Here is a 14139-nt window from a genome sequence, read left to right on the forward strand (position 1 = left end):
AGTAATCCCAAAGTTGCAACTAGATTAGAAAAAACAGTTAATTGAATATTAAAAAAAAAAGGAATCAATGATAAAGAAAAGATCATCAAAGACCAGAAATTTGCTGACCTGTGTATTATAAATATAGCCAGTGCGTGGGATATCAAGATGCATTTAAAATACTAAGAGGCTTAAAAATGCCAGGAAGCAAGGTTGCTAGTAAGAAGGTAGCTAAGTGTGTGTGTATATATATATATATATATATATATATATATATATGTTCAAGCAGATGTGATAAGCTTCACAAAGCTTTGTCACCTGCTGAAAAATAATTTGGAAACCAAATGTAAATGACTTACAGTAGAATTATTGTTTTAGCTTTCAAAAAAGTCTAGTGTGCATCAAAGCAGCTTTTCTTGTTTTACTAGACTTGTCTCATTATATGTGATAGGCAAGTTATTCGGACTTTGTGAGGGTGAAGTACCTGTGGCTTATGTTGTGCCTGAAATTAAGTAACTGCTGGAAAAGTGAGGTTCAGTAGACCAGAAATAGGGTTAGCTTAATGCTTGCGGTAGGGCCGGACGACCTCGAAGGAGCGAGCTGATGGCAGGGAAACGCCCTGTGAGCATTTGCTGTGCCCTTTCAGCAGATGGGGTAGAAGCGGTGTTCCCTCTGTGTTTGTAGCAGTTACTGCGATTCTGTATCGCTGATGAGTGAATTGGTTAGAGAGTTGTGTTTCAGATTTGTAAGGATGACTGGCTTTTCTTTTTCTTTTTGTAAAATGGGTGAGATTCTATTCTCAGAATAGATGGATAGCTCTTAGGTGCCATGAAGTAAGTGGAGATAATGGACGTTGTCGTTTTTAGTACTTCAAAAGATGCAATTGTAACTTTTTGTTTTAGTGTTTTAAGCTTTTGTGGTACAGTCTGGACCTAAGGAGCATGCTTGGTATTTTCAGTAACCTGGCTCAAACCTGTTTGATAAACGTATCTGCGTATATTTAGCTTTCCAGCAAGAATATGGGGCTTAATCTGAGGGAATGCTAAAGTCATTCAGTGTCCATAAACTTTGGATTCAGTACCAAAATACATTTGGTATCGAATCCATGTAGTGTTTTGGTAGTGTTCCTGTTTGCATCTTCTCTGTATATAAAGCCAAAGGCTGGTAAAAACAAACTTGTACCATTATGGTTACATGCAACCGCTTCTTTACTTGCCCTCCCCCATTTTTTTAACAAATCATGCAGTAGCAGATAGAAGAAAAGTATACCAGCTACTGCTCTGTCTGTTCTTCCATGGTGATAGTACGATAAGGAGCTTAAGGGAAAAGATTCCAAGGGGAGATGCCACTTTTTTTTTAAAGTCATATACGGTTATTACAAACTGTGTTACTGAGATTGAGAGGGGCATGTAAAATGAGGAAAAATATTTGTATTTACTTCAGGTATGTGTGAATAGTATTTGTTCTTCCTAATGAAAACATGAAGACCAAATATCTTCAGAAAATACACGCTAAAAATATGTGTTGTTCTTTTCATAGAAGAAAGTACTGTCATTTCATAAAAAGGTCCAATAAAATTAGTGTTCCATCATAACTTTCTGAACATTAAGCAAAGCATCTTGTAAACAGTATAATCTCAAGGAATTTTAAGTGTTACATGGACTGTGATATGATCTAGGTAATCCTGCTCCGGCAGGGGGATTGGACTAGATGATCTTTCGAGGTCCCTTCCAATCCCTAACATTCTGTGATTCTGTGGTTAGAAATCTGTCTTAAGGATCCAGAACAGAGTTATATTAACTTTTTCTGTTCTCTGCCATGAGAAACTGCAATTTTTTGCCTTTGCTGCAAAAATTGCATGTTCTGCATGTTTTTTCATTTCACGTTCTCTTTTAGTAAGTAGAGCTTGTTTTTCTATCAATATCTCCTAGTGACAGAGATAGTGCTATCTACTGCTTCTCATTCTAAATTGCTTCTGACTTCATTTTACATGTGGGGAGTATGGTAAGTAGAGATTTGTGGCTGCTGCTTCTTTCATGCTTTGTAATGATTTTCTTTATTGTTGCTTAAGAAAAGTGACAAGCCACCATTTGAGACTCAGAGCTTTCCTACTACAGTAGTACCATTGCAGCTCTCTAAGTTGTGTGCATTGTTTTGCTGTGAATATAAAACTGAAGTGTCTCATACTTTTCTGTGACTAAAGCCCATTTCCAGTTTGAATGTTTTCTAACATCAGTTTCTAGTAGGATATTTGGATTTTTGATATCTAGAGGAGTATGTTTAGTAACCTCTAAAAAGAGGCGATATTTAGAAATAAACCTGCCCTGTATTTTCCTGGGAGATATTTTTTTCCCTCCTTATTAATGATTAGAAAATGAGTTACTAGAAGCTCCAGGTAACCCATGGCAGTGAAGGTAATAACCTGTTTTACTTTGGGAGGGGGGGAAGGTGAAAGAACTGTTAAGTTGCAATGAGCCTCTTTTCCAAGCCCACTAACCTATTTTGTTTAATGCGTTGCTTTGTCATGGGTGGACCAAAAGCGTACAGGCTGGAGGTCACATAAGACTTTGATGTATTGGAGGAATGGAGAGATGGGGAGACATACAAGTGTAAGTTTACAGGTGTGCTGGACAAAATGGTAAATCCACTTCAGTATAACATGTCTATTCAGTATACCAGCGGAAGCTTGTGGTTCTAAAAAACAAAAGCTGAAGAGAAATCTGGGTAATGGAGGCTAATTAGAGATGTATGTTTGTGACTCTGCAGACAGTAGAAATATTGAAGGTTTCTTTTGTAAGAGTCCAGTGGGCTGGAGAAGCTGCATGTCTGTGTGGAGGCTCACTTGGCACTGAACAGAATTCTCCCAGGCCTTGGAAGGAGGAGGTGCAGCAGGATAACAAAGTTGAGACCTGTCCCTACAGAAGTGATTTGGAAATTTTGACCATTTAAAATGCATCTACTGGAAGAGGAGTCTTTTAAAAGATGAGGTAAAACTGTAATCCTCAGAGAAACAGCCTGCTGGCATTGAGAATTTGTGCTATTGCTGAAGAACTTCAAACTGAGAGATGTGAGAGATTTGCATAATGCCTATGATTTTTTTTTTCTTTAAAGTACACATGAAAAGAGGTAGGAAAGCCAGGATAGCACAGCAAATAAAGTGGTGTAACTATACAGAGCAGTGGACAATTATTAGAATAAAAGTTAAGTGCAATAAATATTTCTGAGAGTAGTCAGGTGCTGTAGGTAGTGGTTATGACGATGTCAGCTTTGAATGCAGTTAAGGTTGTATTAGCTGAAGTGCAAATAAAGCTGAAACACTTTTGTGCAAATAGCAGGAGCTTGGGGTATAAAATGGAATAATTTGAATTGCAAAATATTAAACTGAATGTCAGCTATAAGATAGCATAGCAGTCATGACAGAACATGAATATTGAAGGATACAACAGCTTTTCAGGAAAGCTAGAAATAGAGATTATTGAATAGCAGACTAACACGTGGTGCGTTGCTCTAATAATGTAGAGACAACGTAAGTGAAACAGAAGCCGCTTAGATTGATGTCAGTTTAGTGAAAGGTGGTAAGAGACGCTACTGGGGTGTTGGTAGACTTCTGAAGCAGATGTAGTGCTGGATCTGGAAACAGGTAATTGTCATGGTGCAAAGATTAAAATTACTGGACGCATTGTGAGAGACTACCATCATGCATATTGACTGGAGAACAAGTGTTTCTGATAATGGTAGGTAGGGCCAAGATCTTGTGGTTGAGAGGTCTAACAATTTTTTAAATTTGAAAATAAATTGTAGGGCCAAGAACAGGTAAGGCTGGTTTTGAGCACTGGAGTTTCAACTCAGACTTTGTGTATCTCGAGTATTTATATGTTTTTGGTCCTGTATGTTTTCCTGAGAGATGGGTTCAGGGAAGGATTATGAGGACTGGAAAGCATTCCCTACAGGGGAAGAATTAAAAAAACAAAACCAAAACTTTCACACTTCCAGTAAGGGAAAGAAGAGAACATAAATGTAAGGTAAAGGTCAGTGTTGGCATAATGACATTGGTAATTTGGACTTTAAGACATTTAGTCTGGATATTACAGAAGGTTCTTGCCATTAAACCAGTCAGGTGCTGGAACAACATTCCTTTGGGGATATTGAAACAAAGCTATCTAGCTGCTTCTAGGTTTGAGCTCAATTAAAATATGTTGTGAAAAGGATTAGATTCTGATGTTGCCTGTAATAGTAGGTTTGATAACACAGAGGTCTCTTTCTGTTTGGTTTTTAATGTGGTTGGACTAATCCTGTGTGTCCAGTGTGTGCTCCCTGAGTTCCGTTGACTGGTGTCTGGTAGAAACCATAAGTAACTGGTTGCAGTCAAGTTTGTCTCCTAGAAATACTTTTTTTGCAGTTTCTTTTGAGTATTAATTCCAATGAAGTTGAAATGCTGCTACAACACTTAGAAAAAGAGTTGCCCGAAGCCTTTCATTTCCATGTCAAGAGAAATGTTTTATAGGACTTCAGGCCTCTAAAACAGATGATGTTATAACTGACAGGTTTCTGACCCTTGGTAATTTTTTGTGCTTGAAAGGTAATCATAGGAACAGTCTTTCATTCTCACACATTTCAAAAGCAGCAGCACCAAAAAAAAAAGCAACAATAATAATACCCCTCCTTCACTACCCCTCCAGACTTCACACCTCTCCCATCCACCTGCAGAAAGAGTCTGATGTGACTGGTCCTGACACTTGTGCTAGTGGCAAGGGAGTTGTTGATGCATCTCCCTACACAGTGATTTTAAGTTAACATTCTACTATTTTGCTAGAGCAAAATAAAGGTTGAATCTTCTTATTCTGGTAGAGCAGGAGAAATCAGTTGATGTGGCCATAGACTAATTAAATTTAGCTAAGTGTTTTTTGGGGAAGCAAATAAACAGTAAATGGGTTAATAAAGAAGTCTTGTTCATCTGTGTTACTGCAGGGGGAGGATAATATTTTAAAACCAAAGAGAAACGTTGGGCAGAAGTTAAAGCTTTGGTGATATTTACCTAGAATGTACAAAGAAAGTGCCAGCTTAGTGGCATTCCAAAGAAAATGCAAGATTTCAGTCTTCCATTTATTTATTTATTTTAAAAATCTGTACGATGGGAAGAGAAAGAGACAGTTAATTTTGAGAAACAACCAGAGAAACTTGGCACTGTGCATGTCCCCTAACTAACATGCTCCTAATTGCCTGACTGCCTTGAGGACATTAAGGAAGAAATGGGTTTTCGAGTCATTTATGGATATGTTTTTTGTCTCCCTTTAAGATACTGATACACGATAATGAATAGGGGACAGGGGGAACCACACCAACCTATGCTGGGTAAATTGAGTGGAATGATTTTGTAAAATACGATTCATGTGCACGTGTGTGTGTGCTTGCAATCTGCAAATTTGAAGACGTTCTCGGGCAAAGGCAACAATGATTTACCAGAGGAATTTAAGTTTCTCAAACTTCTTTATCTAAACTCCTACACAAGTTGCTTTTCTGCCTTGAAGCAAAGGTGGACACAATAGTTTAGACTAATGTCTGAAAATTCAAGTACAGGGGAAAAAATCCTGAAGTCATTGAAGTTCTACTTGAAATAAGTTTTAAGGCTGTTACGCATCAGTTGCAGGAAGTACTCCCCTCCACCAGCTGCAACAGGGCTGCTGGTCCACAGAGCAGCCACCTTACCTGGGTTTGTTTAGAGAGTTGGAAGAAGCTGTGAGTGGATCGTACAACTGATTCACTTCTGGCCTGGACCCTGAGGTTTGAGCGTGCTGCCTTCTTACCTCTCTGTTACCCTTCCAGATCTGCTAGCAGCTCCCACACAGGGCTCTCTTTCCACAGCCCTTCACACACGTTCTCTCCTTCCTGTTCCCACCAACTCTAACTACACTCTTCCCAGGCCAGAGTCTCTCACTATTTCAACTCTAAACATCAACCCTAACACTCCTCCTGCTTGTCACCTTTAAAGTGTATTGGCATGTTTGGTCCTTTCTTTCTATGTCCCCAAACATTCCTTCTCTTTGTGGTGTCCTAGTCCAGTTGTTACTCTCTGGTGGCTCTTTCCACAAAGTCTGCAGTCCTGAAGCAGACTTTGAGAAGTATGTCCTTGAACTGCATTTCTTAGAAAATGCTTTTGCCTCGCTTTCTTGAGAAACGTTATTGTTTCGTAAGTTGCTTAATATTCCTGATTATTTAATACAAAAGAAAGCATTCCTTCTGAAAGATTTAAATCTTAAGAGATTCACATCCATTAATGTATGCAAATGTAGTTAAGATCAAAATAACTTCAAGTCTGCAGTGATGCAATGAAATTGTGTTGAAATGATGCAGTGAGGAGGAGGAAGATAGTTCATTATGGTATTATTCAAATTTATTTTTGTGCTGAATTAATTGTACTGTTATATAGTCACTCTATCTACATGGGTATATTCTTCTCCAATATCTGGCTGTACGTCACTAGTAAGCACTGATAACTGCTGCAGTGTTGAGTGGGATTGAGTTTAGTCCAGCCACTATTTTTGTTTGGAAGGCATCTTCCTCAGACTGTGCTTATTGTGTGGAGCCCCTCTCCATAGGCTGTGAGACCTTCCTGCTGCATCACCGCCTGCTGCAAACACGTGTCAGGAGCTTACTATTACCCAGATTGGTGAGAGGAGCTTACTCAAAGCCCTGGCCAGGCTGTAGGTGCTCTGTTTTGCCTCTGTGACAGGATGACAGGAAAGCAAAGAACGCAAGTGTGACCAAGGAGCAGCCTGTTTGTAACCACCACTGCAGAGCTTTGGAGGCTGAAGATCTGAGGGATATTCTTTTTTTTAGCCTTTTTACAGTCAGATTTTTTTGCTGTTTTGGGTTTGTTGGTCCCCTTCTAAGTTCTGTTTCTGTGTTTCAGGCTAGTTTCCCTGTTTATTCTTGCCCAGAGGGTCTTTTAGAAGCTGAGAATCCTTCAAAGTATGTAGGTCTGATTAAAATATAGGTGATAATCCTTCAGTTAGATGTTGAGCAGCTTTTCCAGGCTGGGCAATCAGGTGCGATTTTACTAGGGATGGAAAAGAGGCTGTGACCAGCCATTCACATCCTGAGGCAAGCTCAGTTTCTGTACTACTGTGCACTTTCGGTTTTAATCACAGAAACATTCAGCCCTGCACTGCCTCTAGGAAAAATCATAGTTATGTTTCATGTTTCATACAAAGCCATTCATTTAATTCAGACATACCTGTTTTGTAACAATTGTATCATACCTCTGAAGTCGTGGGCTCTTTACCCAAGTAATTCTGTACCTAAGGAGCATGAATATCTCATGAAACCAACTCTTGAATTTTGTATTTTGTGTATAACTGCGACAACCTTATTTTTCTTTTATTGCTGTGAACTTTTTATCTTTGCATGAGGTGTTTAATCTGAAAAACAGATATTTTTGGTGGGTTTTATGTAGCTGGGTTCTTTGTGAGTTTCGACTTCTTAGACTAAGGTTGTTTAAAAAAAATATTAGCAAAACATTTGCCAATGACCCCTTATAGCTGAAGAGAGTAAAGTGTTATGTTACAGAGTAGAATAACTGTATGCAGAAATCCAGTTACATATATGGCTCTATTCCCCAATTAATAACTTATGAAATAAGATTTAATTTGTTTTCCAGAATTTTTTTATTTCCTCGATGTTTCCAGCTAGTGAAAAGTCACATATTAGCGAAAACAGGTAGTGTAATGGTGGATATTAAAGAATAGGAAATTTGAGTGAAGTGTTACACTTACCGAATTGCCTGTCTGCATGGGAAGGTGTTAGTAGGTTTTGACTTTCCACACATGGTATCTGTGTTGCTTACAGGTTGTAACAGTGAGGAATTCTGCAGCCACAAAATCGGCAGTCACATAGGTCCCCATGGAATAAGCCAAGGAAGAGACCTTTTGTACTTGCAGATGTGCAGGTTGAGCAGTCCTGATCTCGACTGAAATAGGTATGTAGGGTGAGCTTGATCGTCTTCTGTATCATCCTTTGGCCTTGGATTCAACCTGTGGTTCTAAAGTATCACCTCTTACTTTCTTCTAATCTTTTTTCACTTTGGGTGAATTTAGGGAGATTTCATCAGCAGCTTGCTTTAAAAAAATTGTGAAGCTTGTAAGTCGTCTTGAGATGTCTTATTCTTTAAAATACATGAATGTTATTCTTATCTGCTAATTGAGGATATATCTTTGATCTTAAGGCAAAAGGTCAATAAATGACTTGTTATTGCTGTAGCTGCCAGATCAGTATAAAGCAGTAACATCCTTGGTGATTTTCATGTTCCATGAGTTTTGTTGCATTTCTTCCCCCTGTAACTTTGTTTTGCATCTAGCCCTGATTATTCCTTTCCCCAGATGGCGTAATAGTTTCTGTTCAACTGAGACTTCCTTTGCCTATAGAAATTGAATCATTATTACTGAGACACAGTTAAAATGATCTATTGCTCTTCCTTAATGTAACAGCACTAAGTCGCCATTTCCTAGATTTATTTGTTCAGCAATTATGTTCTCAACAGTGATACTAGCTTTTTAATTAGAACGGTAGGTAACCAGATATTTGTGAACTTTCAGGAGCAGTATATTTAGGGCATGTACTTCATATAAAGATTTCTTTTCCTGGTATTTTGGTTGACTTATAATTATTCAAATTAAATATCATCATCAAATATTAACTCCCTTACTTTTCCATGCTTTCCTTCTGTCAGTTTAGAGGTAATTGAGGGAAACCCGGTGATCTCTTTCCCTTGGAAGGTGCAGGAGCAGGAGAGCTCATCGTGTCTCCCTAGCCATGGCATAGTAAAAACGAAGTCTCTGCTGGTTCTTCACAGATGTATTAAAGCGTTTCTGTAAGGAAGAACACTTCTGTTATGTTCTTGAGGACTGTGGGGGGAAAAGACAGCCAAAGCAGAATTGATGCTATTAAGAAAAGTGGGAGGGGTTCCTTCCTGTTAATACCAAAAGAAAAATAGTAGTGAACTCCAGAGCTGTCTGAAACTTAGCGAAGGGATTTTGTTCCAAGTACTTTATATCTCTATTCTTAAAATATGATGTTATATTGTATTTTACTTTATGTGGGTGACTTGACTCAGTTGTCTTATAGCTAAAATCTTTTAAGAGCTCAAATGAACCCCAAATCTTTCAAAACTGCTGTTAAAATCTCTTTAATATTCAAGGTTGTTTGAGGACTGCAAACTTTTTAAAAATAAACCCCTACTGTACCTTACAGAGTACAAGCTGCAGTCTTAGTACAGTAATTTTTCTGTAAAAATAGCCAGTAAAACTGATGTCATAGCAATGTTGTATTTTAAATTTGCCTATACCTTTTGTATTTTTATAGATATTGGAAGAGGCAGGAAATAAGTCTTCCAGAGGCAAAAGTTCCAGTTATAGCCACTCAAATACTGTATCTTGCAGAATGGAGCATGCTGCTATTTTTAATATAGTGCAATATTTTTTTGAAACTGGTTACTGTGTCCTCCCCTTGTCCCTTTCTTTATGGGATCAGTGGTCCCAGCACACTACCCCCTCCAGACGGGTTTGCCTACTGTCGTGTGTGTAGGAGCTCCTAGTGAATTGAGCTGGACTACACTCAGGTTTGCTTTGGGTATTTGTTTTGTTTTGTTTGAAATGGCAGGTTACAAAAGGTTTGTGTGTTTACATTCCTGGAGACTAGAGAAAGGGATCTGCTGTGTAAATAAATTTGTAAATAAGCAGTGACTGAAATGCTAATATTTAGCTGGAGACCATGTGCTGTGAAACCACGGTGTCATAATAGTGGCTGAACTCATATTGTGTGTAGTTGATGTCTTTGGAACATTAAGTGATGCAGTTGCTTTTGGATAGGGTTTTGGAAGACTGACTTAATCTTCTGGTATTTGTTTTCAAGCATTAGTTTTAAAGTGGATAATTGCCATAATCCAGCTTTCTCGCTGGCCCAAGAGAAAGTTGTAGCCAGTGCAGTTGTGCTCTTCAGCAGGGGAAAGAAGGCAGTGTGGCTGGGCAGGCAGTCACCTGGACAGACGTGGGACAAAGGGGAGTTGAAGACAGTGTTTCTTGAAATTATGGTTGGAGGTTTGAGAAAAACTCATGGATTAATTTATCAGGAATCTTGTTGAGTAAGGACTATGTTTGAAGTCCTTTATATGTGAATTTTGTCCTGAGGCTGCAGTTACACCGTCATACGAAGCTGACACATCTGTGGTCACCTGCAGAAAGGTTACCTGTGGGTGCACATTCCTGTCCTCTGTTGGGCTGGCAGTGGCGTTTCTGTGGCCAGGGAACAGCTTGATTACGTTGGTTTTCACCAATATAAGTTCCTTAAGCTGACTGTGTGGCTGTATCAACACTAGTGCTGCCCTGGGGAAGAAGGGCTCCCTTTCCCCAGGAGCCCTGCGCCTGAGTCAGGTCAGTGGCTGCTCAAGTGTGGCCTGAAGGAAGTTGCAGTTTGAACACTTTGAGTCAGGGTAAGGTGGCTGTGCTGGTGAAAGCAGCAGTCTTGTTCAGTCCTCTGCCTTGCGTGGTACAGTTTGTTAGGCTGTGAACCACATGGGGCAACTCCTGCAACTGATAAATGACTTTTTTTTTTCACAGGGCTGTTTTTCATTTGTATCAGTGTCAGTAGCTGGAAGTACATCGTTCAGCGTGTGTGCGCCAGATCATACCTGTTTGCAGTAGATGTTTATTTGTATTATCCCTTTTAGGGGAAGCAAAATGCAGGAATATCTTTCTGGAAGGTTGCATCTGAACACTGGGAAACTACATGAATCATTTAGGAATTTGCTTGACTGAGGAGTCTGTTAGCTAAAGGGAAGACAAAGCTGGTCTGTCTTGTTGCTTTTTTTTCAGCTGCAGGGTATCCCTTCAAGCCAAGCCGGGATTTTATTTTTCATTGTCTGTCTCCAAATAGAATAGCTCACCTCTCACAGCTTTTTTCAATAGATACTTCACTTTTAAATTCGTGTTAGTTTTAAGACTTTAAGAGGGACTTGCAGACAGTAGTGATAATGAATCAAGGGTGCTGGTAGGTTTGTGTGATGCTGTATTATACCATTGCAAGGTCACGCCTCCCTTGGAAGAAGGCTGGCTCTGATTAGGGAGAGTCTTGTTGGCTGGAACTCCTGTGTTTATTTTTTAGGGCACTGTGGGGTAAGGGTGACAGATTTGAGAATTTAGGGAGGATAAAGGCGTAAAAGTTATTACAATATGGTATGTGTGTATTTCAGCATAAAATACAACTGAAATGACATACTATTGGGAAAAACAGGTAACTTTAATGTTTCTGTTACCTTTCCTCTATACATACAAAAAAAAAATCACAGTTGTTTTTCAAGGTTACTGTTGTTTCATCCAAACTAGGAAAGCTCAGTAAAGGGTGTCCTAGGAAGTGACATGACTCACTAACTAGCTGAATAGCGCAGGCCTGTCATTTTTTATTCTGATTTTTTTTATTTTTGGAAGGCCACAATGGCTGATAAATGGTAGGAAGTAACATTTGAACTGTTCTAAGACGATAATCTGTTCAAATAGTTTACAATAGCACTGGCAGCCTACCGAAGCAGAAGTGAAAATTACAAACAATAAATGATGAGACTAGCTTTGATCTTGCTAGTAGGAGATAAGATGCCAGGAGACAGCAGTGAAGAGATTGAAAAGTTAGAAATAAGCTGGAATTTTCCATGGGTAAAATCAGGTAGCTTGACTGCATGCAGGCAGCTGATGCGCATCTTTAAGTTCTTATAGAAAGAAATAACTTTTTATTGCCAATAGATACCTTCTGTAGATAACCCAGCGTTTAGTGATACTTGGTATATAGATCTTGCCTATCTTACCTCAGTGGGAAAAAGAAAATACTAAAAGGAAGATTCTGTTGTAAGACAAATATTCACCTACTGTTTTATCCCTTCATATTCAGGTTGCCATCTGCAGGTCCTCTGAAACCTTCTTTTGAATACAGTCTCTGAGCTTATGTAAGCCAAGAGTTTTCTTCCCTAATCAGCTGATTGCCTGTTAATGATTTACAAGGTAAAACCTAAATAAAGTTTAGATTTTCAAACTTTTCATTTAGATGTGTGAATATATCTGAGTATTTGAAACTCCTGTCATATATCAGTTCTTTTTGCTGACTCCTGTTTTGTACTCTTACTTCCTCAGTCCAAGACAGAAAACCTAGTGTTCTGTTTGACTGTGCAGGGATCAGTGGTAGTATGGAGCATTTTAATGGGGAGGGAGAGGGGGCGTAATGTGTCTTATCTATATTTTATGGCCTAATAATTACTTTATGGGTGAAATAGAGACAGTATGTGGATTTAGCAAAAACTCTTTGCTTAAAATGAATATCATTCTTGAAGACAAAATTGTAGACTAATTTTGAAGCTTTCCTTTTGAAGGCTGTGTCCTGCACTGTGTGTGTTCCAAAGATTAAGGAAGTTCTTAATACAAAATGATGCGAACTAAAAATATTGTACCTTTTCAAAGGAAGAGGAGGGAAATGTAGAATGTGTTTGGCAGGGTCTCTGAGGACTTGCAGACATGAGTTCTAGCGTTTTTCTTTTTGAAATTGCTAAACTAGTGAAATCAGGCAGCCAATTTTATTGACTTTGTTTTAGAGGTTTAAGAGACTGCATCATTAGAAAGCTTGTGTTCTAACACTTTACCAAAATATCTAGAATTAAGTGCAGTACTAATGAAAGCTGCAAGGTATTATGCGCTTATTTCTTTAATGCTGAACTGCGCTTAAGATGCATAAGAAAACTTGAAACCTAAAAGAGTGTTGAAAGCGTTTCAGGGTAGTGTATGCATCCGTGAAGGTGGTTACTCTGTTTCATATTGGCACTAGTGACCTGCACTTACTGCTTGGAACAGCTACGGCTTGGTGGTGCAGGGTGCAAGAGTTGGAGATCCACTGCAAATTATTTCAGTGTGTAGGTTTTTCCATGCTAGTCTTATGCGTTGAAGTCAATTTTGTGCAGGTCTTGCATGATAAAAGTTCCCTGTAAGTTAAGGTTATTTGAACGTGTGTGGTGGGTTGACCCTGGCTGGACACCAGGTGCCCACCAAGCCACTCTGTCGCTCCCCCTCCTTGACTGGACAGGGGGAGAGAAAATATAACTAAAAGGGTTGTGGGTTAAGGACAGGGAGATCACTCACCGGTTACCATCATGGGCAAAACAGACTCAACTTGGGGAAATTAATTTAATTTATTACCAATCAAATCAGAGTATGGTAATGAGAAATAAAACTAATTCTTAAAACACCTCACCCCCACCCCTCCCGTCTTCCCGGGCTCAACTTCACTCCTGAATTCTCTACCTTCTCCCTGCCAGTGGTGCAGGGGGATGGGGAATGGGGGTTACAGTCAGTTCATCACACATTGTCTCTGCTGCTCCTTCCTCCTCAGGGGGAGGACTCCTCACACTCTTCTTCCCCCTGCTCCTAAGTTCTGCCAGCAAACCTGCTTCAGTGTGGGCTCCTCTCTCCATGAGTCCACAGGTCCTGCCAGAAGCCTGCTCCAGCGCAGGCTTCCCACAGGGTCAAAACCTCCTTCATGTGTATCCACCTGTTCTGGTGTGGGGTCCTCCATGGGCTGCAGGTGGATATCTCTTCCACTGTGGACTTCCATGGGCTGCAGGGGGACAGCCTGCCTCGCCATGGTCTTCGCCACAGGCTGCAGGGGAATCTCTGCTCTGGTGCCTGGAGCATGTCCTCACCCTCCTTCATGGACCTTGGTGTCTGCAAAGTTGTTTCTCTCACGTATGCTCACTCCTCTTTCCCAGTTGCTGTTGAGCAGTTTTTTCCCCTTCTTAAATATGTTATCCCAGAGGTGCTACCACTGTCACTGATGGGCTTGGCCTTGGCCAGCAGTGGGTCTGTCTTGGAGCCGGCTGGCATTGGCTTTGTCGGAGATGGGGGAAGCTTCTGGCATCTTCTCGCAGAAGCCATCCCTGGTAGCCCCCGCACTACCAAAACCTTGCCATGCAAACCCAATACAACATGCTACTAGTTTTGTTTGACTTCCAACATTTACGAATAGGGTGAGAGATGGGTTTGTATCTCTTCAAGTGATCAAAAATGTACATTTCTGTCATTGTGATAATAAATGTGCAACTATATGGCCGGTGCTTAACAGTGATGATATGTTTCA

The 14139-nt window shown here is 39.8% G+C and overlaps 1 protein-coding gene across 6 annotated transcripts in view; it reads left to right on the top strand.

The window, feature by feature from the left end:
- Positions 1 to 14139, top strand: part of INPP4B (inositol polyphosphate-4-phosphatase type II B) — a 332333-nt gene that overhangs the window by 23637 nt on the left and 294557 nt on the right. Inside the window, exon 1 of one of the 6 annotated variants that reach the window (XM_068404350.1) lies at positions 7896 to 7954. The exons of 4 other annotated variants lie outside the window; for them this stretch is intronic. The gene's annotated coding sequence lies outside the window, so the exon portion shown is untranslated. Of the gene's footprint in view, positions 1 to 7895; positions 7955 to 11936; positions 12021 to 14139 lie in introns of those variants that run through there. One more of the 6 variants, XM_068404351.1, reaches the window with a different exon arrangement.

The sequence above is a fragment of the Nyctibius grandis genome, chromosome 6 (assembly GCF_013368605.1).
Source record: "Nyctibius grandis isolate bNycGra1 chromosome 6, bNycGra1.pri, whole genome shotgun sequence".
Taxonomy (NCBI): Eukaryota; Metazoa; Chordata; class Aves; order Nyctibiiformes; family Nyctibiidae; genus Nyctibius; species Nyctibius grandis.